Genomic DNA, 26,197 nt, shown 5'->3' with positions numbered 1-26,197 from the left:
GAAATTTTTCTTCCGTGACTTAAAACGCATACACACACACACACACACACACACACACACACACACACACACACAAAAAAAAAAAACACTTCCTATCCTGTAAAGCTAGGACTTCAAATCCAAACCTTGGAGAAGGTACGCAGTTTTGTAGACCAACTGCAGGTTGGTAATTCCTGGTCTAGGCAGTCCTAATGAAACGCACTGTTGATGAAAAACAAAGGATTGGCGCATTGCCACTTAGTAAGGAATGCGTTTGTTTTTCTTCATCCCGAAGTGGTAAGGAGTTTCAGGTGTAACGCCTGCCAACTTTAGTTTTAACCGGATTCTAGGGGTCTAATGTACTGTAACAGATGAAAGTCCTGACTCAAATTGTCCTACTTGGGTAAATGTATCAAGTTTTAAAACCCGTCTAGGAGATTTTTCTAATAGTTAAATTTCTACTGAACCTTTAGGTTCAACATTCTATCTCCTTAGTCGGACAGTATGTGGAGACCCAGAGAGCTTCTACTTTGCCCAAGGTATATCTAGATGCATAGGTGTTTTTTGAAGTATTAAGCATGTGAGGCATTTCTTAAAAATCTGGAGAGCTTTTGAATTGCCATCTGAAACACCACTATAGCTTCCACTAAAGTCAGTCTTCCCACCACCCTCCCACCCCCATTTATCCAGCCTTTAAAAACACAGCTAAAGAAGCTGTTTTGAACCCTTCATTCTCCAGGACTACTTAGGGAATGATTCTCCACAGCTGTCGCCTAATTACACAGACCTTTCCAGAACCTAACCCTGTAGGTAATTCAGTCACAATGCTAGAGCTGGAAAAGATGATGTTATCCTCTAAGTAGACTCCTCATTTTGGAGGAGAGCAATTTATCCAGGTACCGCTTCCTAATCTCAAACCACTTGGCATGATTGAAGCCACCATTCTTCAGGTCAGTTGTGAGTTCCCCATGGAGTTCTTGTGTACCTTCTCCATTCCTAGGTAAGTACTTCCTCACTGTTGCTTGTATTGCAGTCACCTGTTGCTTCTCCACTCCCTAGGTCGGTCAAGCAGCTTTCAACTTCAGTAGTCCTTAACGAAGTGTAAGTAGTTTTTGACTTACATTTTGTGTGGTCTTACATGCTTCTGAATGTCCTTTAGCCATCATTTTGATCATTCATATTGCATTCAAGCTTTTTAGTGTATTAAAGTATAAAAGTGTATGGTTAAACCAAGGGTATTCCTGTTTGGACTTCTGCTTCTGTAAAAGGTCGCTGGCAGCTGTTACTGTGCTTACTTGTCCCATTTTGTTACTGAAACCTGTTTACAGCTGCAGATCAGACTACTTAAAAAGTTTCTGCAGAACTTGAACTTTGAAACAGGTGCATTCACCATACTAAAACTATTATAACCTTGTCCAGGTGTTAGCAAAGCCAGATAACAAAACCCTGCTCTAATCTCTGAAAAATGTTTGGAATGCTTGGAGACTTCAATTCTGTAAACGTTGAGAACATTGCATTTGGTCACATTAATTTCTGTGAATTTTCATTAAAGGGAGGCCATATAACAGTCTGAGTAGGTATTTCCCTTACTCAAAAGGCTCCACGTGTGGTGGTTTTTTTTTCTCTTTTTTAAACATACTGCTTACTAAAGAGTTGGAGCATTTTTTGGCAATGGATTTCCCCCAGGACAGTGAAGTGGGAATTTACATTCTTGTGAATTTGCACAAGTCGATTAATGCCAAAAACTTTAAGTCTTGAATTACACAGTTGGGTTCTATAAAAAAAACATAATTGCAAAATCACTAATCCATTGTATATTTTTATCCTGTATCTTCAAGTAGTTTAGTAAAAGGATTTAAAGGCTTAGATGTTGAAATGCAGATTGCTGCTTACTCAAAACTTCAAGAATTTTAGAAACTTTTTAAAAGATTTTATTTGACAGCCAGCGAGAGAGAACACAAGCAGGGGGAGTGGGAAAGCAAGAAGCAGGCTCCTAGCTGAGGAGCCTGATGTGGGGCTTGATCCAAGAACCCTTGGCTCAGGGCGTGATCCCAAGGCAGCTGCTTAACGACTGTACCACCCAGGCACCCCACGAATTTTAGAAACTAAAACTGAGCTCGGAAAGGGTCTTCATTTCATAAACAATAGAGCCTTACCTTGACTGTCCTAGCTCTCTTGTTAAGGGCAGGTGAGTTTTAGTGAACTAGAGCTGAGCCTTTGGTTTTTGTATGTGGGGTTTTTCGTGGTGGTGGTCGCTGGAAGGCCCACAAAGTTAGGGGTTTTATCCATGGGTTGAGAAAGCTTAGTCGTATTAAACTCAGTTGACTAAAACATGCTTTTCTTTGCTTTTTGGCTGGAAAACTTCAACTCGCAGGAATCAGTGGCTGGTGTATGCCAGGTAGGCCCTGTGACTACGGATGGCTTTACAGAAAACTCTGGAGGAGAGGGTAGACCCAGGTACTGACAAAACTTCGTACCAGGTGGTCACACCACCTAAATGAACATATCCAGGGGTTCAAACGTGATACAAATATGAAGTAACCATGAATGGCAAAAGGGCTTCAGCTATGAAGTGTCCGAGCCTGATGCTTATTTACCTTGATTCCTTTTGCACCATCAGAACACTACAGAAATAAACTTTCTCTAGATCTTTCAGTAATTTCAATACTGATCCCACCTTTAACCAGTGACACAGTTAAACAAATGTTTCTTCATAAGACAAATTATAAAGGCAATTTGTTGAGCCTTTGGAAAAACCTAGAGACCCTGTAGGAAAAACCGTGTCTGGTGGTTAGAAGGTAGGAAGAGTCTGACAAACTTAATGACCACCATAGTAGAGGTTAAGTACATTCACCCCTATAGATACGGGCTTAGACTACAGGTGTCCACTTACAACCATAGTCTACACGTATAGGACTTAAAGTGCGAATAGTTTAGCTGGGTCTGTAGGTTTCTAGTGAATGGTTGCAGTTTTTGCTTTCATTGAATTTAGTAAAGGAGCCAACTATTTAGAAATAAGCAGGAATTAAAACTTGTACCTAAAAACTTTGTGTATGAATCATATCGTTCTTTGCATTTTATGTGCAGGACCACTGTAATCACACTAAATTGTGACTTGTTTAAACTTCATATATAATAATCATTCCCACTTCGCGTAATTTTCCTCTAATTCTGAGAAGTGTATGCAAATGTGAAATCCGATGCAGGAAAAGTTCATTAGGTAAAACTGATCAGGAACTGAGTGCATTGTAGGGAAATAGTATTGGGCGAAAAAAAAAAATACAGTGGGCTCTTTCCTAAAACTCTGACATCTGAATGTTTTATTACAATAAAACGGCTGTTCTCTTTCTGGAAATGATAGTCCCTTTATGTTCTTAACATTATGACTGCTTAGATAATCTGCCAAGTTAAGGGAAAGCGTTTTCTAGGAAAAAACCCTAGACTTGCAAAGGTTGAGAATCCTTTACCTTATGCTAGGAGTCCTTGTCTTCATGCTGTGTTGCCTCTTTGGTGCCTAAGCTACAGCTGTAGCCTTGATGCATTCTCAATGTATCCTGTAAAAACTCCTCTGGATACATGGAAGGGTCCCAATCTAGTCTTATGTCTCAGAATCAGGTATAGTTTGGAGAACGATAATAAAAGCAAAGTAAGTCGTCTTTGGATGCTAATTTTTTTTTTAAAGATTTTATTTATGTGACAGCCAGCGAGAGGGGCAACACAGCAGGGAACTGGGAGAGGAAGGAGGCTCCCGGAGGGGGGGGGAGCCCGATGTGGGACTCGATCCCGGAATGCCAGGATCATGCCCTGAGCCGAAGGCCGACGCTTAACGACTGCGCTACCCAGGTGCCCCACGGATGCTAATATTTTTAAACAGGTTTTTTTAGCTTTATTTTAGAGAACGAGTGTGCATGGAAGGGGGCAGAGAGAGAATCCCAAGCAGACACCCTCTAACTGTGGAGCCTGATGTGGGGCTCAGTCTTGCGACCCTGAAGCCATGACCAGAGCTGAACCCAGGGGTACAACATTCAACTGAGCCACTGAAGCTTTCTCTCTCCCCGCCCCCCTCCCCATGCTTGCTGAGATCTCCAGGATCCCTCCCCCCTGTATAGAAAGCCATAAAAACGGGTAATACTTGTTGGTACAGAACTAAGGACTGGGGAGTGAAACTTTGTCAATGCCGCTAGCAAACCTGAGACAAACTTTGTAGGAACCCAGTAGTAGGCCTTGTTTTGTTAGTGGGTTTCCAGCCGATGTGAAAGTCTTAGGCCACCCTCTTTGGGAGTTAGGATAATTCATCCTATGTGTTCCTCGGGCTTTGGTACCTGATGGTGCAAATGTAGGAGGGGTGGGTTATGTTGGCTTTTAATAACTGGGAATACAGGGGTGCCTGGGTGGCTCAGTCATTAAGCGTCTGCCTTCGGCTCAGGCCATGATCCCCGGGTCTTGGGATTGAGCCACGCATGTGGCTCCCTGCTCAGCGGGAAGCCTGCTTCTCCCTTTCCCACTCCCCCTGTTGGTGTTGCCTCTCTTGCTGTCTGTCCAATAAATCTTAAAAAAATGGAATACGTTCTCTGGGGAGTGAGGTGGGAACCACATGAAAGCATCCTCAGACTTCGACTTTATCAGGATCTCGGGAAGATATGCATTGCTTCAGTTCCTTTAACTCTCTACAGGCTATCTTGAGACCATAACAATTTAATAGAATGAGTTGTGTTACTGAGAACTCAAACGGATTAAGTGATCTGGGGTTTGCTTCTTTCAAAAATGAAATCAGCTGTAATTGTGATATGCAATGACTGCTTATAAAGTGAGATAAAATAACAGAATCCTGTTTTCCCTCTTCAGTTTTTTTTTTTCTTTTAATGGAAACCATTCCCTTGTATGCTCACAAGATAAGTTTGTAAGGTCATTAAAGAACTTTAAAGAGAAAGTCGATTGCCAGTTTATGAAATATGGAAATTCTGAATGGAAAATCCTACCAGTTATTTGGTAGTGAGGCAGGTCTCTTGAGTGACTGTACTATTTTATATGCATTTCAAATTGATGTAGATCTTTGGGAAGGAAGTTGTGGGTCACATAGTCCTATGTTACTGGTGCTTCAATTTTTAGGCTATAAAAGTCCTCATAACTCTAGTGGATATATCCCTGGAATAAAGGACACCTTCCCCAAAGTTAATGTTTAGGAATCAAATTGTGAAACTGCTGTCCTAAGTTGGTAACATTGTTTTAGGACTACTGTTTGGTCCCTTTGCTTCAAAATCGGCTAAGGAGTTTGGTAGGATTTCCTTTCTTTAAAAAACCCCAAAACAAAAAACCCGTGATTTCTCTGTGTATTAGAATTACCTGGAGAGTTCAAGAATCCTATCATCCAAGTTGTACCCCTGACTAATCGATCAGAGGTTGTAGTCTTAAAGCTTCCTAGGTGATTCTAGTGTACAACCAAGGTTGAGATCGGCTGCTTGTTAAAGCTACAGTGAACTGGGCTTGCTTTAACCTGGGCAAGGTGAAAGTATTTGCAGTAGTGAGGTTACTGAGTAATTAAACCAGTATTCCATATTAAGGTAGAGGCAGCAGGGATGCTCTGAGGAACAAACCTATCCAAATAATCTAGACTTTATTGAATCAATACAGTGGGAAACCAGTACATATTAGACTTCTAAAAGGTCTTTAGGTAATATGCTAGAGGGGATTAAATTGCATTTGCAATTGTGTAATTCACTATAAAACCACAGATCAGAATTAGCAACAGAAAATATAGGATGCTCAGGGTAAGCCTGGGTGTTGCCTTCCATCCCAAAATAAACTGGGAGAGTATAGTGAAATCTCAGTAGGAGTTGACACTGAGTAATGCCTAACTGAAGAGTAAATTTCACCAAGGTCTTTCAAGGTCATTAGTGGGAGGAATACTTCCCCTGCGTATAGGTGGTAGTGCATAAAGGTCTTTCAAAAAGTAAACTTCAGAAGACATTCTTAAATGTCTTCTAAGTGAAGTACTTAAATTTCCTTAAACAGTTTTAAGTGTTTTGGTATTTTTCTGTGCAGTCTTTTAGTAAAATTTTAGGATTGAGTAGACAGGATGGAAAACCTATTTCAAATTACAGTAGTGTCAAGTCAGTGTTGTATACCTGAAACATTGTATCAGCTATACCTTAAATTTAAAGAAATAGCATTAATGGTTGGTTTGTGTTTGAGTATTTGTACAGTATCACTGATGGTCGTCTTGAAACCTTATATCCCTGTGTAAACCTCATGGTTTGAATATTTTCATTTTCTAACCTTCAAGTTAGTGATGAATCTTCATAATGAAAATGTTACTAGGGCAAAGGGTATGAACAATTTAAAGGCTATCTTTCCAGTCTGGCAGCTAAGATGATCGTTAACTTGCTCTCTGCTGATTGGGAGGATGAATATATCTGTATGGTCTAACCTCCTTTTCCCATTTTTCTGTTGAGGTACTGGTTTTACTGAGGTGAACTCATCAATATGTTGAAGATAGTGTTCCTTGGAGGAGGGGGTTTCTATAATCTCATTGTTTGTAGATCTACTTCGTGGTGTTTTGTTTGTTAAAAACTTTCGTGTCTTCAGCTTCCCATCTAGAATTTGAAGCAAGGAGTTGACTTATTCCCCTAAATGGCTAAGCAGTTCTTGCAGCCTAATTGATTATGGTCTATTTCCACTACTGAGCTGTAAGGCAAGTTCATATTGCTTCCTTCATTAACTCACTGGTCAAATATTTATTGAGCCTGTAACACTATTAGATGCTTTAGAAATACGGTAAAGAATAAAACAAGCAGAAATCCCCTCACCGGCTAGTGTTCGATAACTTAGACTGTATGTTTTTATATCTTTCTCTAGGTTACCTATTCTAATTGATCTAGTTCTTCCTGTTGCTGCTACTATAGAATTTTGATTTAGGATAATCCTGTATTTTAATAACCTGATGGGATTAGTTCCCATTCGTCAAATTCTCTTCATTCTATTCTCCACACTTCCCCCCCCCCCCCCCCCCCCCCCTTTTCCTGTAGCAGTACAGCAGCTAGGAGATCACTGTCTTCAGACAGCCTGGGCTTCATTCTTCAGCAGTGTCTGCATTGTATGAGGGAAGCATTTCCTGTCTCCTGGCTTTTTCATTTGTAAAATGGGGGTAATGGCCACATAAAACTCTTGTCGTAATTAAATTAGACATTCTATAAAGTGCTTAGTTTAGTGCCTACTAATGCAGATACTCCAGACTAGATTTTTTTTTTTTTTTTTTTTAATATAAAGACTGTTGGGAAACTATTTTACTAAATTCAGTGTTCTGGCAACAAAAAACATCTCTTCACTTAGTAAAGCCTCTTATGTCTTTGTGGTGCCTTGTAGGTTTTATGTAGAACGAGGTTTATAAACGAGGTTATTCTTAAATATTTTACAATTTTTGTGGCTTCTATTACTGCTAAATTCTAAACTTCGGGGTGTGTGTGGTTTTTTTTTTAAACTTCATTTTTTTAAAGGTCTTATTGAGAAAGGGGGGAGAGTGGGAGTGAAAGCACAAGCAGGGGGTGGGGGAGGAGAGGGATAAGCAGGCTCCCCGCTGAGCAGGGAACCCTGTGAAGGGCTGGATCCCAGGACCCTGGGATCATGACCTGAGCGAAAGGCAGACGCTTAACCAATGAGCCACCCAGGCACCCCTAAACTACATTTTAACTGATCATGTTACTGTACACTAATCATTTGTCATGATTACCGATCTTTCTAGATTGGATGGATGGTTGAATCCTCTAATAGTAAAGACTTGACCTATTCAGTACCTCTACCTTTTCTGTTGTCACCAGAAAAAAACATTCAAAACAGTGAATTTTTTTTGCCATACCTTTGTCTTGATCCAGGCTTTACTGAGGAATGCTTTTGATATCATACCAAGGAATACATTGTTAATATTATAGGATATTAATTTTTACTCTATTAAGAGGATAAAGACATCAGGAATTGACTTTGAAGGTTATCAAATTACTTGGCATTAGTTGAGGTAATTGCCTAACTTAATTTTACTGATGTGACTAGTTTTCATATTGTTAAACCATATTTACATTTCTGGGTTAATTGCTCCCTGATTGTGTGTTTTTTTTTTTTTTTTTAAAGACACTTGATTTCCAGTTCCCTAGACTTTATTTTTATTTTTTGGCCTGTATTCAGAAAGGTCCTATCATTTTCTCTGCTGGCTGTCGTAACAGGTTTGATTTTTAAGTATTAAGTGAGGAATATATTAACTTTGCTCAACTTTCCCCCCCCCCTTGTATGTAAGGTAGCAGATGCTTGTTTGACAGCAGAAAGAATTCACTCATGAAATTAACTATCTATTTGGATTTTTCTTTATTAGATACTCTCCTTATTCCACATTCAAATACAATGACCAGGGGTGCCTGGGTTATTAAACATCTGCCTTTGGCTCAGAACGTGATCCCGGTGTTCTAGGATCCAGCCCTGCATCAGGCTCTTCTGCTGGGAGCCTGCTTCTTCCACTCCCACTCCCCCTGCTTGTGTTCCCTCTCGCTGGCTGTCTCTCTGTCAAATAAAATCTTTAAAACAAAAAAATACGTTGATCATTGACCAGAGAATTGGCCATTTCTAGGTTTTCAGGTATGTTAACATAGTTGGACGTATCTTGTTTGTTTTCTATACAGTTTTCAGTCTTCAGATTTAATTCTCTTAAAAAAAAAAAATTGAGGGGTGACTGGGTAACTCAGTTAAGTGTCTGACTTTGGTTCAGGTCATTATCCTGGGGTCCTGGGATTGAGCCCCGAGTTGGGTTCCCTGCTCAACGGGGAGTCTGCTTTTCCCTTTCCGTCTGACCGTAGCAGCTTGTGCTCTTGCTTGCTCTTACTCGGCATGCGTGCTCTCAAATGAATAAACAAAAAATCTTTAAAAAAAAAAAAAAAAAATTAGCCCAGATAACTTGTTTTTATAAACATACATATTAACTTCATAAACTTTGTTTTATAGTTTCTATTTTCCTAAGGTTTTTTGGGGGGAGGGGCTGAGTAAGAGATAAATGTGGCTCTTTAATCTGGCAGCTTAAATAGGATCCTTTTATTTTCTGCTTTTAGTAAAATGAAAGTATATGAAGCTATGAATTTACCTCCAGATACAACTTGGCATCAGTCTGTAATATGAAACTTGCTAAATATTCTCTTGAGCTAGTATGAATATTGTTAACTAGAATATTTAAAAATTTCTAGTTTTGAAGTTTTCTCTTTAATAACTTGTAATTTTATGTTAACACTGTGGTTCACTGAGCTATTTGTAGTATTAAGTTTTTAAATTTTCATTTTTTAAATTTGTGTTTTTGAGTGTAGGGCTGGGGTGCGCAGAGGGAGAGAATCTCGGGCGGATCCTGTGGTGCTGCGGAGCCCCACGCAGGGCTTGATTCCAAGATCATGAACTGTGCTGAAATCAAGTCTGATGTGTAACCAGCTGAGCCACCCAAGCACCCCAATTAGTATTAAGTTACTTAATATCAGAAACCATGTGGCAAATTTTTGACTTTAGGATTGAATACATCTAATTAGCATTATAGTAATCATTCCCATCTTATTTGTCATCTTTATAGTGACTACATTATCCAGCTATAATTGTATCTTTATATTTCCAGAAGAATTTAACTCTTAAGTTTTGATGCCAGATTCCTAAAAGGATAAAGATATGTATATACTTAAAGGGAGTTGCTTTTCACGGTTTTGATTCATCTAGTATAGTATTGGATGAGAATTCTACTTTGTCCAACTTTAAAGTTGAAACTAAGCTGTTGGAGTTATCAGATACTGATAACCATAATATGCCTACTCCTGTTTTTAAACACATGCATCTGCATATGCATGTGTGCATACACACTTTGAGATTTTATATTGAGAAAAACTAATACAACAGTTTTTGCCTAGTCTTTTATAAGAGTTTGGAACAGTCATTGCTAATGTATCCAGCTTATTTTCCATTTTCTGTGTTTTTGGTTTCCTTTGCTTTTTTTTTTTTTTGTTTTTTGTTTTGTCTTTATGATATGGCATTTGAACTCTCGCATCCTGGGGCCAGGGACGGGTAGAGTGACAGGATATAAATCTTATGCCTTCCTCATGGTTGTACTTTTCACTTTTTTTAAAAGATTTTTTATTTATTTGACATAGAGACAGCCAGCGAGAGAGGGAACACAAGCAGGGGGAGTGGGAGAGGAAGAAGCAGGCTCATAGCTGAAGAGCCTGATGTGGGGCTTGATCCCATAACGCCGGGATCACACCCTGAGCTGAAGGCAGACGCTTAACCACTGTGCCACCCAGGCGCCCCAACTGTTCGGATTCACTGGGAAGACCGTGTGTGTGTGTGTTTTAAGAAGCTTATGTCTCTAGTTTTCTTCATGGATTATGAAGTTGACGTTCATCTGAATGGATCTCAATTTTATATTCAGTCTGCAGTGTTTCCTTTAAGGATACTTTCGTGTATCTGTGTGAATATTGGAAGATAGGAAAATTCTGTGAAACCTGTATTTTTATTACTTCCACAAATTTAAGGAACTCTATTCCAAATTTTATTTAGAGATGAGAATCTTAATTTAGTTCTCTAGAAAAACATCTAAAACTCCAAACTGAGTTAGCCAAAAAGGCTTACAAGATGCTGTGTATCCTCCGGAACCATTCTGAACTATAACAAGACCACTATTACCTACATTTGTGAAGCTCTGTTTCTCCTAAGCAGAAAGGCTTTATTCTTCAGCAGTGGGAGGTAGGGAGCTAGAAGGCATGTTCTTCTCTCATCCCTGCCTCAGCTAGAGGGCCTCTCTGCTTGCCATGATAGAACAGTAAACCTAAAATGACTGTGGGAGGCCAAAATGTGCAAATGACCTTAATTTTTCATAATTGTGGTTCAAGCATACAAGCCCATAAGAATTTCTATAAATCCTAGGCTTTGGACTTTCTTTTTTTTACTCTTACAAATATGTGAGAGAAGTGATGGGATATCAATTTAATCTGGTACAGATTAAGGCATAAGGGAGCTAAAATCTAATACATGAGATGTTTAATTTGTGGTCCTTCAAATAAGTAGTGATCAAAAGAACACTTGTTTGGAGTTCAGGAGAGATTTGGGTACAAGAGGTAAATTTGAGAATTGTCACGTGTATTGTAATTGAAAGCATGGGCTTGGGTGATGTGGTAGAAAAGTGAATCTAGCAAAGAGGTTTTAATGTCTTAGAACTTCAGGATTTAAGAGGGAGGGAAGGTTGAGTTGACAAAGGAAATAGAGAAAGGGGCAGCTGATATAGAAGAAAGCTAGCATACTCTGTATTACAAAATGAACTATTTAATACAATGAAGTGGAGAACAATGATAAGTGCTATTGGGAGGTCAAGGAAGATGGGGATTGGAAAGGTTACTTGGATTCAGCAATACAGAGATGACACTACCAACTTGTTTTAGGTTTAATTTCACAATCCACTTTTCATGTTATTTCTAAGCTGTAATTTATATGCTGAATCCAGCCTTTCTTACATTATCTGACGAACAGCTTGAGTTATACATGGTGGCTTTGCCACCCCAAACTAAGCTTCAGTGCTGTTCTTTGTAGACTGTTGTGTAGAGGAATGATATAAATATAAACGTATAGACGTACATGCATATGTATTGTGCTTTATGGAAGTGAGATTAAAAGTATCGGTAAGCCTAGGTTTCAGATGTGGTACAACGGGGATCTGCATTATCTACGTTACCTCCTATTCTCTATGAATAGCAGATTGTTGATGTTAATTGGTATTTACTGAGTTTAGTAGTTCTTAATTTCATTGTGTGTAAAACTGTCAGACACTGTGAAAATGCTGGAATACGTAAATCAAAACAGGGACGGAAGGTGGCCAATATTCTTAGCTTGTTGATAATCTCTCTCCCCTCCTGTGTTGTCCCCTTCCTCTTTGCCTTTCCGACTTTTACTTTTGTTTATGGGAGGCCCCTAGCTCTAGCAGAGCAGGGTTCTGCCCTTGTCATCTCTAGAGGATGGATGCTTCAAGATGCTGTGAAGATCATAGAAAACTTAAAATACCTAGCACAGTGCCTGACATGGCATAAATCTTCAAAGGGTGTTTTTCTGTTTTCTCATTTTCACTTAGAAAAACGTTCTATCAAGCCTATTACATTTAGGCAGCAAATATTGAGGCCATACTTAAACAGGCATTGTGTAGTAAGCTCTGTTTTAGGCACTGGGAGTGTGGGTGTGGACAAAACAGCCTAATGAAACGTCTAGTAGAGGAGAGGATTATCAACAAGTACATATATAAGCATTAAGGGATACTGACTGTGAAGTGGGTTTGACATCCACAGCTATTTTGGGTAGGGTGGTCAGGGAACGGCTCCCCGAGGAGCAGGTAACGGTTGAATGAACAAAAGTACTTGAGCCACTTGAAAATGGGGTACAGGGTGGATGAAAGAACATCCAGATGGCATTAACTCCAAGTATGGAGAGCTTTGAAGTGGAATAAAATTAGCTTAGGAAGAACAGCGAAGTGACGGTGGCTAGAGTGGGGATGAGAACTGGAAAGTGGGGAAGGCATGATTCTGGAGCGGTAGGCATGGGCAAACTCACCTACATTCTGTAGGGCATGTTAAGATGTTCAGAATTTAAGTTTGGGAAGCCATTGAGTATTGCACTGCTACAAGAAGTGACCAGATTAAAAATCTAAAAGGATCTTTGACCTGAAAACTCACTGTAACTTCAGGGCCCATCATTTATGTGGAATTTAAGAATCCTTAAGACTTCTGTACTTTGAGTAGTTGACTCTAGAACCTGCAAGCTACTTAGTGGAGTTGATATCCAGACTATCTTTCACTGTGAAACCACCCAGTATGCATTAGTTGCATTTCTTAAACTTGAATCTTGGAGTTCTTGTTTCTCTATTTTGTCTCCATTGTCTCCTTAAGTTGCAAATTATAAACCAGCATTTGTCAGTGGGGATGGTAAATACTATCAGCAGACGTTTAAAAAAAAATTCTATAGGGTATGTTGGTTTTCTTTGTGACTGGGGGGTTGCTACTGGTATTTAGTGGGTGGGGTTCAGGGATTCTAGAAAATCTGAAATGCATGACGATTTGTCTTTCATCCTACATAGCATTTGAATGTCCTTCTGGGCATTTATGTAGGTAAAGGCTGCCTATGGTTATTTGAGCCTAGAGTAGAGCTTTTTATAAAATAGAAAGTGTCTTGTGTGGGTTTATAATATGTATGATCTTCCTAGAAATACAACTTCTGGGTAAATTTGGGGAAAGATTCAAATTTTTTTTTTTTTTTTTTTGGAATTTTCCTAAGAGAGGAAAGATGAGAATTGCTCATCCTGTTGAAGAAATATCACTGACAGCAATGGTGCTTGTGATTGTTTCTGATACAGGATGCTTGTGTCCACTTTTGTGTCTGCTTTCCTTTTGATTTGTCCCATTCTCCTGGATTTTTATGGATAAGTGAACTATTGAACCCTTCAAAATATCAAAAAGGAGTAGTGTTGACAACATTCAGGTAAATACTGCCTCATTTACCTTAGACATCTGCGTTATATATGTGTGTATGTGTCTAGTTTATTAGACCAGCTATGCCTAAGCACTTACATCTGAAATGTTATTTCCCTTCATCTTATTCCAGTTAGGATGTTGTATTGTGAAAATACGAGCAAGTTCTATAACCCAGTGATGAATTTCACTTCTGTGTAGCAAAAGGGTTCCCTTTCTAAAGGGGGGAGACTTACAAGTTAGGGCCCAGTGGGAAATCACTGTCACACTAAGGGGCAACTCACAAATGACAGGGTCAGGCAGCTTTAAGGGAACCAATGACGGATGGGGAAGCCTTCAGAGTTAACAGAGGGAAAACTTTACTGTCTGTAGGCCTCCATGGGCAGATGGAGGGAACTCAGGCCTGAGCAGACTGGGAACCCATGGTGTGGGAGTAATCAGAGGCTCTGGTCTCCAGGAGGAGGAGAGTTGTGGCCAAAGGGGGCATCATTGCGAGTGAGCCCAGAGATGGTCTCCTGTTGGCTTGTACTTCCCTCTCTGATTTTGTGCGGGTCCCTCATAAAAAGGGAATCCCAAAGAGAAGCTGAAGAGCAAACATCCTTGGCTGTTAAGGCCTATTAGTCCTGGAAGCCACAGAGCTGGGTAGATGATAGGGGAAAATGGAGAGCAAAGGGGAAATCTAGCACATGGGATGTCTGAGGTTTGGAGATGACTGTTCTAATGGCTTGTTGATCTCTTTACCTCTTCCCCCACCCCCACATCTGTCTTCCCTGTAGCCTTCCTCTGCTTTACGCTAATGTGAACTCTCAGCTTAACAACAGGCTGAGAGTTGGGATTCTCTTTTCATGGTTCTTGTGAGTTGAAGACCTTGTGTTCCCATTTCCTAATATTGTTTGAACCTTTTCACATGCACCTTTGAAAGAGTGTGACAAATTTTCTGAATCTATGTCGGTTTGAAATTTTTGTTTTGATAGACAAATTGGGCATTGAAATCTGCATTGAAATCCTCCTCCCTTGGAACTTTGAAGGCATCAATGCATATTCTTCCAGCTTCCAGTGTTGCTAATGAAAGGTTTGAAGTCTGGTGTCTTTTTTAAAGACCGATTTTTTTTTTTTTCCTTATGTTTTTAATGGTGGCTTTAGAGAGTTCTAATATGTTAAAATCTTAGCTTTAAAAGTTTGTTGTGCTAGGTACTTGTTAGTTCAGTCTGGCTATAGGCATACTCTCTAACCCAAGGAAATTCGTACTTTTTGTGAACTTGTGATGGACAAAGGCTGGGTTATAAAGGTTGGTGGTGATGGTGTGGTGTTTTTGTTTTGTTTAAGGTGAGGCCGCTCCTTACTGTCTTAATCACTTTCTTAGCACACTTATTCATCCACATAAAATCTTAAAGTGAAATTTCATAAAGTTCTATTTGACAGAGCGGGAACACAAGCAGGGGGAGTGGGAGAGGAAGAAGCAGGCTCCCAGCGGAGCTGGATTCCAGAACGCGAGGATCACGTCCTGAGCCGAAGGCAGACACTTAAGGACTGAGCCGCCCAGGCGCCCCTGGATGAATTTTCTAACCCTACTTTTGAGATTAAAGTGTTCTTGGCCACCTCTTGGCTTGCTTTAAGTATCAGTAATATAAAGTTAGCGTCAGAAAATCCAAGAACAGAACAGTGTATTCGTATTATGTGTGTAATTAAAATACTCCCTATCCCTCTTTTGATTTTTCTATGACTGACTAGTTTGATCTTTGCCTTCTATGTGGGCTAATAGAGCTACTAACTGGAGTAAGGCCCAGAGTCTCCAATGACCCTGATGATGAAATAGAAACCTCTGGCTGAGGAAAGTATTTCAAAAGACAGTTGGTCATTCAGCATTGTTTTTGCGTGGAGGCATCAATCGGTTGCTGCAAATGTTAAATTGTGACCTAACCAACTATTTTCAACATATGTGTGGTGCCCATGTTCAGTCACTTATGAAATAGTCTTTGGGGATTTTAACGTAAAGTATTGCAAACTTACAATTAACTGAAACCCAGTTTCTTTGATTATTTTAAGCAGTGTTAAGAGCACACCAATAAGGGAGCAGTGAAGGGGGATCGGTCTATTCTGAAAAAGAATTTGCGGGGTATGAGCTACAGTCCAGGAAGAGACCTGAATTTTATGAGTCCTACTTTGAGGAGTTATTTTCGTAGCACAAGGCCCTCAGGCCATGCTCCCTGACAAGGCCAATCTCTGTTGGTTTCAGTAGGTAGTAGCATCAGTATTTTCCCCCAAGACCCAAGTGTGTGACAATGAGAACACTTTAACTTTCATTTTTTAAAAAAGATTTTGTCGGAGGGAGAGAGCACAAGCAGAGGGAGAAGCAGGCTGTCCATTGAGCTGGGGTCCATCCCGGGATCATGACCTGAGCCGGAGGCAGACGCTTAACTGACTGAGCCACCCAGGTGCCCCACACTTTAACTTTTATGGAGCAACTTTTATTTTCGTTAGTGTTTGCTTAAATCCTGCCTCTTTTACTTATGAGGTCCCTGATGAGAAAGCATAGAAGACCCCCGAGTTTTCAATTTCAGAATTACCTATTGTTCAGAGCCAGACACAATAGTCTGCATATCTTCACAAAGATAGTTTAAAATGTCAACTATATATACAGTGCCCAAAACCTTGTTGACCAGGTGCTGAGGTGTTCTTCAGAGCATGAAGGGTGAAAGAGGTAAAAAAATGGCTTTCTAAAATAAATGAGTAGGACTAAATGGCACTTTACAGTGTGCACACTAAACGTTAGACTTCTGAGCTCATCTTCTGTTTCTGTATTTGCTCAGAATGTAAGCAGTCTGCCTTTGGTTAGTTCGGAAACAATGGTATCCGAATTCTCTGATGTGTGTCTCCACACCCTTGAATCTTGAAATTGTGGACTTCCCAAGGGGTCATTTGTTTTTTTTCCTTGCAAAATAAGAATTGTTTCTGGTATATGAGCTGTTATCTAAAACTGGTTGGATTGCACTGAAGTCCGGAGTACGTGGCTGACAAGTGACGTGCCCCAATGCATAGCTATCTACAGTTACAGCCTGACCTAAAGGGACTTGAAAGTTTTTTGTGATCTTTACAGTGGTTTTATAAGGGAATTACTTGGGGTTCTATGGGAAATTTTTTGAGTAGGAGATCTTAAAATGTCAGGGCCTCATAATTCTCATAAACTGTAATGGAGTCCATCAAATTGCTAAGAGGGTTATTGATGTTGGTTCCAAGTGCCTGCATTCGGGCACGTGGATGGAGGGCTTCCAATTCCCTTCACCAGAGCAACACTGAATCTGGTTATAGAAAATGGTCATCACTTAAGTGGTAACTCAACCTGAGTTTCTTGTACCGTTGATTGATTTTACTATCTTGTTTTTTCTCCTGTACCTATATAATGGTTTCTCCTGAGTATAGAAGCTGGGAGGAAAATACTCAGGATCTGACCAGAGGTAAACAGTGATGAGTACTGAACCGTTCGTCGTGACTGTTGCCATGCCTACTTTGCCGTTGATCATGCTATAAACTATTCTGTATCTTGGCTTTTTCCCCCCACCCAGCAAAATATCCTGAATATTTTTGCTAATGAGAAAAATCCCTATTAAAAAACTTAATGGTCATCTTCTCTTTCTTCATACACACCCTGGTTTAACATGAATGCCTTGATGAGCTTAGCATACTTTATAGGGATGAGGGATGGATTTCACAATATTTCTAGACTGGGTGTTAAGAGAGTGCACATTTTGAGACTTGTAATAGTTGACCTCTGAACAGCACAGGAGCGGGACACCAAGCCCCCTGCCCCTCATACAATCAAATCTGTGTGTACCTTTTGACTCCCCAAAGATGTAGCTGCTAATAGTTTGCTGGTGACTGGAAGCCTTACTGATTAAAAAGTCAACGTACTGTAGGTTGTGTATTATATACTGTATTCTTAAAGCTAGAGAGAAACGTTAAAATCCTAAGATACATTTACTGTACTTACAGAAAGACTATGCAAGTGGACCCACACAGTTCAAACTCCTGTTCAAAGGTCAGCTGTATGTTGAATAATTATACTGATCTATACATTCACACCTATGGAGAGTCTCACAGCCATCTCCCTGCGTCCTTGCCAACTCTGACTATACCATTAAAGATAGGTCTTTGTAAAGTTGGTTTGTTTTTTCACAAAGACCATCTTACTGTGCTCTATGAAGAGTTAGACATCTTTGTATATTGGACATAAAAGGTATCTTAAAAATGTTGGCATGCTGGCTTTTTACATGTTCTTGTAGCCATTGTTGGGCCCGTTGTGAGGCATCTTGTGGGACAACGGGGACAACCAGGAATCCATGTTGGTGCGTCTGGGAAGCTTCTCAGGGGAGGTCTGTGCGTCTAAGAGGAGTGTACTGCTGGCAGTGAGGAGTTGGCGTTTCAGTAGGGCTAGAGGACGGGAGCATGAATGGAGGAACTAGAAGGGCTGACAAGGTTGAAACGAGAAGCAAAGGGACTGATGTGAGGATTTAAGGATGATTCTTAGGATCTCACTGGTGCCACCCGTGGGATGTAAAACAGGAGAAAAGGCTTTGGGGATATTCCACTGAGGATTTCGTTGGCTCTGAACAGAAAGGCCCTTGAATAGCTTGAACCACTGGGCTTCACTTCTCTCCCTGTACAAGAACCCAGTGCTGGCCTGGCTCACCTGCACTCTCGTCCCTACCGTGACGCTTTTGCTGTCATGGCTGCAACTACCTCCACGTGTAGCATTTGTTCCAAGGGGAAGGAGAGGAGGAGCCGTGGGCTTCATCATAGACTTCATTCTGGAAAGGAGATCCCCTCCCCACTTCGACAACCCTATCTTATTGGTAAGCCATAGCTGTAAAGAAGGCTGGGATGTTAGGTTTTTCTTACCAGTCTCTGTACCAGAGGAAAGCAGAGGAGGGATTTGGAATGGCAGGTAAGCTACGGAGCATATGCCAACAAGGGGGCAGAATACAAACTAAATATGGGCCATGTTTGTGGAGAAGACTTCTGAAATCGAGGTAATATCTTCCATTGCATAGAAGTTGTCAGGGTTTGAAACCTAGACCTAGATGCATATTTAATCTTAGAACTACAGGATTTCAAGGTTTTTCTGTGGCTTCTAAATTGCATTTTGTAGGTCTCCTGTCGGTTGTATCAAGACCACACCCTGGGGAGGGGAAAAGACCACATCCTGTACCTTCCTGCCACAAGGCCGGATTTCCTGTGACCTCTTACCCTGGTCCAGTGTGCTGTTTTCATTAATTGCCCTCAATTCTTCTGGGTATGTTTATAGTGTGGATGGGAGGGTCCTTTATCCATGTTTGGAGTTTGAATTCCAGTCTGTTTATCAGATGACAAACACATTTTTCAACTCCTGTCTATACAGTTGACCCTTGAACAACCTGGGTTTGAACTGCACAGTCCACTTACATGTGGATTTTTTTTTTTTACAGTACTCTAAATGCATTTTTCTCTTGTGATTTTATAACTTTTTAAGCTTTATTGTAAGAATATAGTCTATTATAAAACCTATAAAATACATGTTAATTGACTTATTGGTAAAGCTTCCAGTCAATAGGAAGCTGTTAAGTTTTGGGGGAGTCAGGTTATACTCAGATTTTGGACTACACAGCAGTTGGGGCCCCTAACACCTGCATTGTTCAGGGGTTCACTTATATATGCCCTTACATATCTGGGGGATTGGATTGCTCCTAGGCTGAATGTGTGTAGTAACTCTAAATTCCAGTGATTCTTCCTTTATTGTATTTCTTCACCATTCTCAGAACCAGCTTCCAGGCAGAATACTGCTAAGAGATACCAAATGTCAGGAAGTGATCCTTCTAGGAAATTTGCCGTCCCTTTTTATAGGATGGTGCTTGTTTTCCCCACCATGTCCTTTCCTGACAACAGCAGATGGGGGATCAAAGTGACACTTAAAAAGCTTTCAGACTACCACAAACTACTTCCTCTCTGGGGGAAAAAGGCTTTTAAGTAATTCAAAGCTTTTATAGGTTATATTTGTATGGGTTGTATTTTCATATATAACAAGTCAGTAAACATTGGATAATTTTTTTAGGTCTGATGCAAATATGGTGATGCCCCTTTATAGTATGACTTTCAAGGACATGATTCATTTTTGAATTAGTGGTGACTAACAGTTGTAGTGCTGAAGTTGTTTTCCTATCTGTGAGGGTACCTGTCTTTCCTGGGGTCAATCCAACATTCCCTTTATACCAAATGCTTATGCAACACAATATCACCTTAAGTGTCTTTTCTATAGAAATTGTTACACTCGTAGGCATTTGAAGCTAAATTTTCTGTCCTTGTTTATGCATGCTGTTTTTCTGCAAGGATAATAGGTGTTAACCCAGAGGTTGCTCATGCAAGTCTCCCTGGTCCTTGCATGTACAGCACTCCCTGTTCCAGCCCAGCTGAGCAGTGTGATGGAGGGGGTCTGGTTTGCCCATGTTCTGTAGCAAATGTGGGTGGTACCTTTTGTCTTGACACCTTAATGGTTCAAGGTTCTCTATTGACTTTTCTGTACACAGACTTCACCTCCTCTGACTTCCTGATAATTACATGCTGTGAGTAAGGGTAGGTGAAAGCAAGGCGCATTTCTGGCAGCTCTTAGGACATGGCCCCAGGGGTGCCTGAAGCCTTGTGGTGTTGACTGATAGCGGCAGGTTCTCCAGAAGGACTGGGTTGAGGTTTTCTGAGCTGTATGCTGTGAGGAGCCTCTGGGGCTTTTTGCCTTGGGCTCCAGATTAAGAGAATGTTTGTAAAGCACTAAACAGTTGTAGGCAGTACCTGTCCCCCATCTCTTCCTCCCACACCCCGCTGCCCCCTTTTCCTTCTGCCTCCCCCTTGTCTTCCAACTCCCCTTGATATTCCTTCAGCCTGATTTCCCTGGGAAACGTGGGATATGAATAGTATAGATCATTACGGAATATGTGCATACCTTCCAGATTCTAATTTAACACAACACATAAACATTTATTTGTACGCTTTGATGGAAGAGTATGGAAGGGTCTAGTCAGCAAAACTATCACAAAGTGGTTTAAAAGAGGGGATGTGATAATAGGGAACTAATTGCAAAGGTATTAGAAAAGCCAAAAAAGCAAATGCGAATCTGTTATGCAATGTAGAGTTACCAGCTGCAGGAAGCAGCTACTATTCCTTGGGCGGAAGTGAGGGAAGGGAAGGGTTGGTGTTATTAGAGCCAGGGATGGGTTGGGGGTGGGGTGCTGCCTGGTGGGAGTTGAGGTGTAGCAGAGGAGCTACCCGGTGAAAGCAGAACCCAGGACCTGGGGCCACCCAGTGGTAACTGGAACCATGGAGGGGCTGCCGTTGGGGGATGTGGAACAGTGGAGATTTGGCTACTGCTGGAGATGCCACCTGAGATAGAAGAGGTTGGGGGAGAAATACCTTGACCTTTCTATTCATGATGTCCAGTGTCTGGCTAGCCTGTCTTCAGCCGGCTGTCGAGGAAGCCTGGGCACTGAAGTCTGTGGGGTTCAGTCATAGATGGGAAGGCAGACAGGCAGAGGACAGGCACAAAGGCCAGGGCCTTTTCCTTGACGATGGTTCTAAAGATGGTAGTCCTGTTACTTTTGTAGCATAAGGCACATCCTTAATGTACCTTCCATATCTCCACTTTAGATTCTTCTAATTGGTGCTAGTCCTTTAGTTTCCTGTGATTTTTGGAGTGAAGATTATAAAGCAGTCTGCCTGTAGGGTTCTGCAGTAGCCTTCGAAACTTGTTCTGCTTCTGTCCTTCCCACGTCCAGCTCGAATGTGATCTCTACAAGCAGTCAGTCAGTGATTCCTTTGTAGCAAAAGTCCAATTGCTTCTCTGTTCAAGACCTCCACTGGGTTGCACTGAGCCCTTTGAATATTGTCTTCGTGATCTGCCCCCTTTATTTCTCAGACCTCCTGTTCCCCTGCCTTGATCTTCTCTAGCTAAACTACTTCCTTGCTGTTCTGGAACGTGCTGGCATGTTCTTAAATCTGCCCCTTTGTTCTTACTGTTCCTTGAACCTCGAATGCTTTTCCTCCAGATATCCCTCCCTCTACTCCTTCTCTGCTCTACAATCAATTCAATAAGGATTTTCCTGACCTCTGTGTAAAATTGCCTCTTTCTACTTATTTACACACTTTCTGATCTCCCCCCCACCCCGTTTTAATTTTCCCTGTTGTACCGATCACCTAATGAGTATTCACTCCTACCTTCTGTGTCTCATAAGCTCAATGAGGGCAGGGGATTTTGCCAGTTTTGTTCATAGATGTCTGGCATATGTGGTCTTTGAAGGAATGGCTAGAAAATCTTCCTAGATGGTCAAGATTTTTTTATCGTTTCAATTGTATTACATTTAATGGGACAGTATTTTACCAACCTATAGTGAGTATTTTGTTTTATTTTTAATAGAAAACTTTGCTCAAACTCAAGGTAGTAAGGACTTCTGGATTCAAATTCTAGTTCTGACGCCAATTGATGGTCTATTATCCGTGTCTCTGCTTCCTTTGTAATGTACAGGCAAGAGTGCCCTGCTACATGGTTGTGGGTATTAAGGCATGAAGTGTAGTCTATACAATAAGTGCTTACTAAATATTCACTATCATGATGGGTTTATAAGCTGGGGATCCTGCCACGGGGCGTAATTGATAGCCCACTTGTGCTTTTGCTTCCATGTTTCCTATGGGTGTTGTTTAGCCAGTTGACTGGGGACAAAAGGGATCATGAGGCCATCCTTTAAATACTGCAACCATGCTAGCAGGTGACTTAAGCTTGAGGACTTCCCATCCGCTTGGCTGAACCTTTCTTGAACCTTGGCCAAAAGTCCAGTCATCCCCTCTGCCTTCATCTTGTGTGAGGATGTTCCCTGTCTTTTCCTGCTCTCCTCCCTGTTGGTTATGGGATGAATATTTGTGTCTCCACAAAATTAAGTTGAAATCCTAACCTCCAAGGTTATGGTATTAGGGCCTTGGAATGTGATTAGGTTGTGAGGGTAGAATCCTCATGAATGGGACTAATGGCCTTGCAAAAGGAGACCCTTCAAGAGTTCTCACCTTTCTGCTATGTGAGGACAGAGCAAGAAGATGGCTACCTGTGAACTAGGAAGTAGGCCGTTGCTGGACACCACATCTACCTGTGCCTTAGTTGGACTTCCCAGCCTCCACAGCTATGAGAAATAATGCTTGTCACCCAGTCTATTTCTGTTTATAGTAGCCTGAATGGACTGAGACCCTCCTCTAATATCTTTTACATGTTTAATGTTGGCTTCTTGGTGGACCCAAACTAATGCAAAGGACACTGAATTAAAGGCCTCACTGTTGACCCAAAGGCCAAGGAGGGGAAGGGAAAGATATCTGGAGGAAAAGCATTCGAGGTTCAGGGAAGAGTAAGAACAAAGGAGCAGATGTAAGAACATGCCAGCATGTTCTAGAACACAAAAGAGGTAATTTAGCTAGTTGAAAAACACAACCATCTCATTGTGGACTTACAGCTTGTCCTAGTGAGAGCAGAAATGCTTGCATGACCAGTGAGGAGCCCACTAGCTATAATATGCCCTTGGCACAGAGTAAGAATGTTGCCAAGGTGAGTGGAGAGCATCTAATAAACTTGTCTTCACTGGCTATGTTGGAGCTTCTGCTAATAGTATTACCTTGTGAGACAGTCTCCCCCTCCCCCACCCCCGTCTCCCTCACCCCTCCTCCATCTCCTGATAAGACAGAAATACTGTATGATTTCACTTATTTCCCTTAGCATAATATCCTAGATCTATCCATGTTGTCACAAATGGCAAGATTTCGGTGTTTTGTGTGGGTTTTTTTTTTTTTTTATATAGCTGAGTAATACTCTGTTGCATATATATCCCACATGTTCATCTGTTGATGGACACTTATGTTGCTTCCATATTTGAACTATTGTAAATGATGCCACAGTGAACATAGGGGTACACGTATCTCTGAACAGATATTATTTTCTTTGGATAACTAGAATGGAATTACCATACAATCTAGCAATTCAATTTTAAAATTTTTGAGGAACGTCCATCCTGTTTTCCACTGTGGCTGTGCCAATTTACATGCCCACTTGTGCCCACCAGTAGCGCACAAGGGTTCTCTTCCCATCCTTGCCAACACATGTCTTTTTGAGAAGAGCCAGACTAACAGATGTAAAGTGATAGCTCATTGTGGCTTTGATTGCATTTCCCTGATGAGTGATGTCGAGAATCTTTACATGTTACTAGTGGCCATCTGTGGGTCTTTGGAAAAACGTCTATTCATGTATTCTGCCCATTTTTTTTTTAAATTAAGCTATGTAAATTCTTCATGTATTTTGGACGTTAACCCCTTACCTGGATGTGATTTAGAAATATCTCCAGTAGGTTGCCTATTTTGTCTCCTTTGCTGTGCAAAAGATTTCTAGTTTGATGTAATCCCATTTGTTTATCTTCTGTTGACCTTGTCTGAGGAGACTGGTCCAAAAAAAAAAAAAAATTGTCAAGACCAATGTCAAAGAGCTTACTGCTTATGTTTTCTTCTAGGAGGTTTATGTAATTTTTTTTTGTTTTTTTGTTCTAGATGACTTTTAACTAAGCATATTAAACATAATGAAAATAAGCTTTACCCAGGCATCTTACAGATTGAGGAGAAATTCAGAATGTGCCAACATTCTTCAATAGAACTGTGCAAAATTTTGATAAACACAAATGTGATTTATTCATGTTTATCAAATAGTGGGCAACTAACAGTTATTAATCACTGATGGAACTAGGACTTTGAGTTGTCTAGATAGCTTAGTAAGGTGGCTGAGTTAAGACTGAAATTCTTAGCCTTCGGATGAAAACTATTAGATGCAGAAGGCTGAGAGGTTTAAACATTGGAACGTTAAACACCATCTCCAGCTAATGACAAAAGATGGTAGCCTGGGGGAGGATGGAGAAAAGCCAGTTATGGGAGGTTATCAGGCAAGCATAGTAAACAAGGACATGCGATGGTTACAGATCTTAGTTGCCTTCTCCACTGATAAGAGTTTCTAGAAATTCACCCCCTCTCCCTGGTACAGAGGAGATGCACTTAAAATGAAGACTTTGCTTGTTAATGTAAGTCTCTTTCAGAAGGGTAACTTCCATTTGGTTTTCAGTGCTTCTCTTGTGTCTGCTCTTAAGTCATGAGCTCAAGATAATCCTTACGCCAAAGAGGCATAATTTGGGGGGGGCAAATTTTCCCTTTCAGTGGCTTTTGTGTGTAAACCTTGAAGTTTCTTAGATGCAGTTTCTCTCCCCTTCCTAATCTCCACTGCTTCTGAGTTTAGTATGAGATGCTTGAAGCTTTTGGTTGCTTGGGTGTCCACAGTTGTTGAGGGGACAGTTAGCATCACGTGTTACTCGGAGACAGAGTTTGTGTATCGTCCACTAACATGCAAATTCTTCAATTTGCAGTGACCTCCGAGAAGAACCGTGCAGTGGGGAGACATGGGAAGTGGTGGTCTCTGCCACTTACTCTCTTCTGATCCTGATGTTGGAATCTTTGTGAGCCCTGGCTGCTCATCCATGAGAGAAACCTACTCAGCATAGACCTGGTGCATGGTAGACTGTAGATAAATGGCCTCTTTTCTAGAAGGTTGTACAGGTGTTTGCCAGTTTGAGGGGAGACTCTTCCTTTTAGCTCTTTCCATGTAAATTGAGAGATTCATGTTCTCTTGTCCTCATTATTCCAGCAGTGACCCTGGATTCTGAGGGCTCTGTTTTGAGGAAGGGCTTGTCTGCTTTAGAACACTGCCTCGGCAGGGACTTTGCTGTTAGTCCTAGTTACAAGGCTTGAGAGTAAGGGCATTGGTTTTATCAGGGACGTTTATAAAACTGCAAGAGCTTAGCTATAAGAAGATATTGAGTATTCTGAGATCATCTCATTAGATAGAAGGTTCAGATCTCCTGGCAAACTACCATGTGGTTGTTCTGTAACAAGTTATCTTGTTTCTGTCTAATCGTTTATGTAGGCAGGATGTTTATTGGCTTTGCTAGTTGCTTTCAGTCTTAAATATTAACCAGCACTATTATTAATACCTTCATCACTCTTCCTACCGTTGGCTCTTCTATGCCAGGAACACTTTTTTTATTCTAGACCATGAAATAAAAAAATTCGCTTCAGGGAAGTTAAGTAAACAACTGATATAGGCTGTTGTTTGACGGCAACATCACTGATTCCCAGCAGTGTGAGCTGAAGCAGTTGTGAAAATCCGTTTCGTTTCCCATGTGTATTAAAGGGGCAAAAGAATAGTATTTTTCCCATGGGGGGCTCTTAATGATGAAATGAAGAAAGAACTTGAGTTAGATGTGGTGGCTGTTGTTCAAACAAGTGAAGTGACATAAGAACAATAAATATGATAAAATGGGAAAAGATAGAGCTGTACACAATTACCGAAGAAAGCAAAGGACCCATCAATTTATCACTGAAGACTTCTGGTAGGAGGTGACTATTGAACTAGATTAGAAGAGATGAATGAAGTTGGGGCACCTGGGTGGTTTCGTCGGTTGTGCATTGCACTCTGGGTTTCAGCTCTTGATCTCAGGGTACTGGGATTGAGCCGCCCTTCAGGCTAGAAGTCTGCTTGAGAGTCTCTGCTTTCGCCACCCCCCATCCCCTGCTTGTGTGTGNTCTCCCCAAATTTTTTTTTTTTTTTTTTTTTTTTTTTA

The 26,197-nt window shown here is 40.9% G+C and overlaps 1 protein-coding gene across 8 annotated transcripts in view; it reads left to right on the top strand.

Annotated features, from left to right (window-relative positions):
* Positions 1-26,197, top strand: part of CADPS2 (calcium dependent secretion activator 2) — a 544,075-nt gene that overhangs the window by 1,261 nt on the left and 516,617 nt on the right. The window lies entirely within an intron of this gene.

The sequence above is a fragment of the Ailuropoda melanoleuca genome, chromosome 1, assembly GCF_002007445.2.
Source record: "Ailuropoda melanoleuca isolate Jingjing chromosome 1, ASM200744v2, whole genome shotgun sequence".
NCBI lineage: Eukaryota > Metazoa > Chordata > Mammalia > Carnivora > Ursidae > Ailuropoda > Ailuropoda melanoleuca.
The sequence above is the reverse complement of the archived record's forward strand: the minus strand, read 5'-3'. Positions and strand labels throughout refer to the sequence as shown.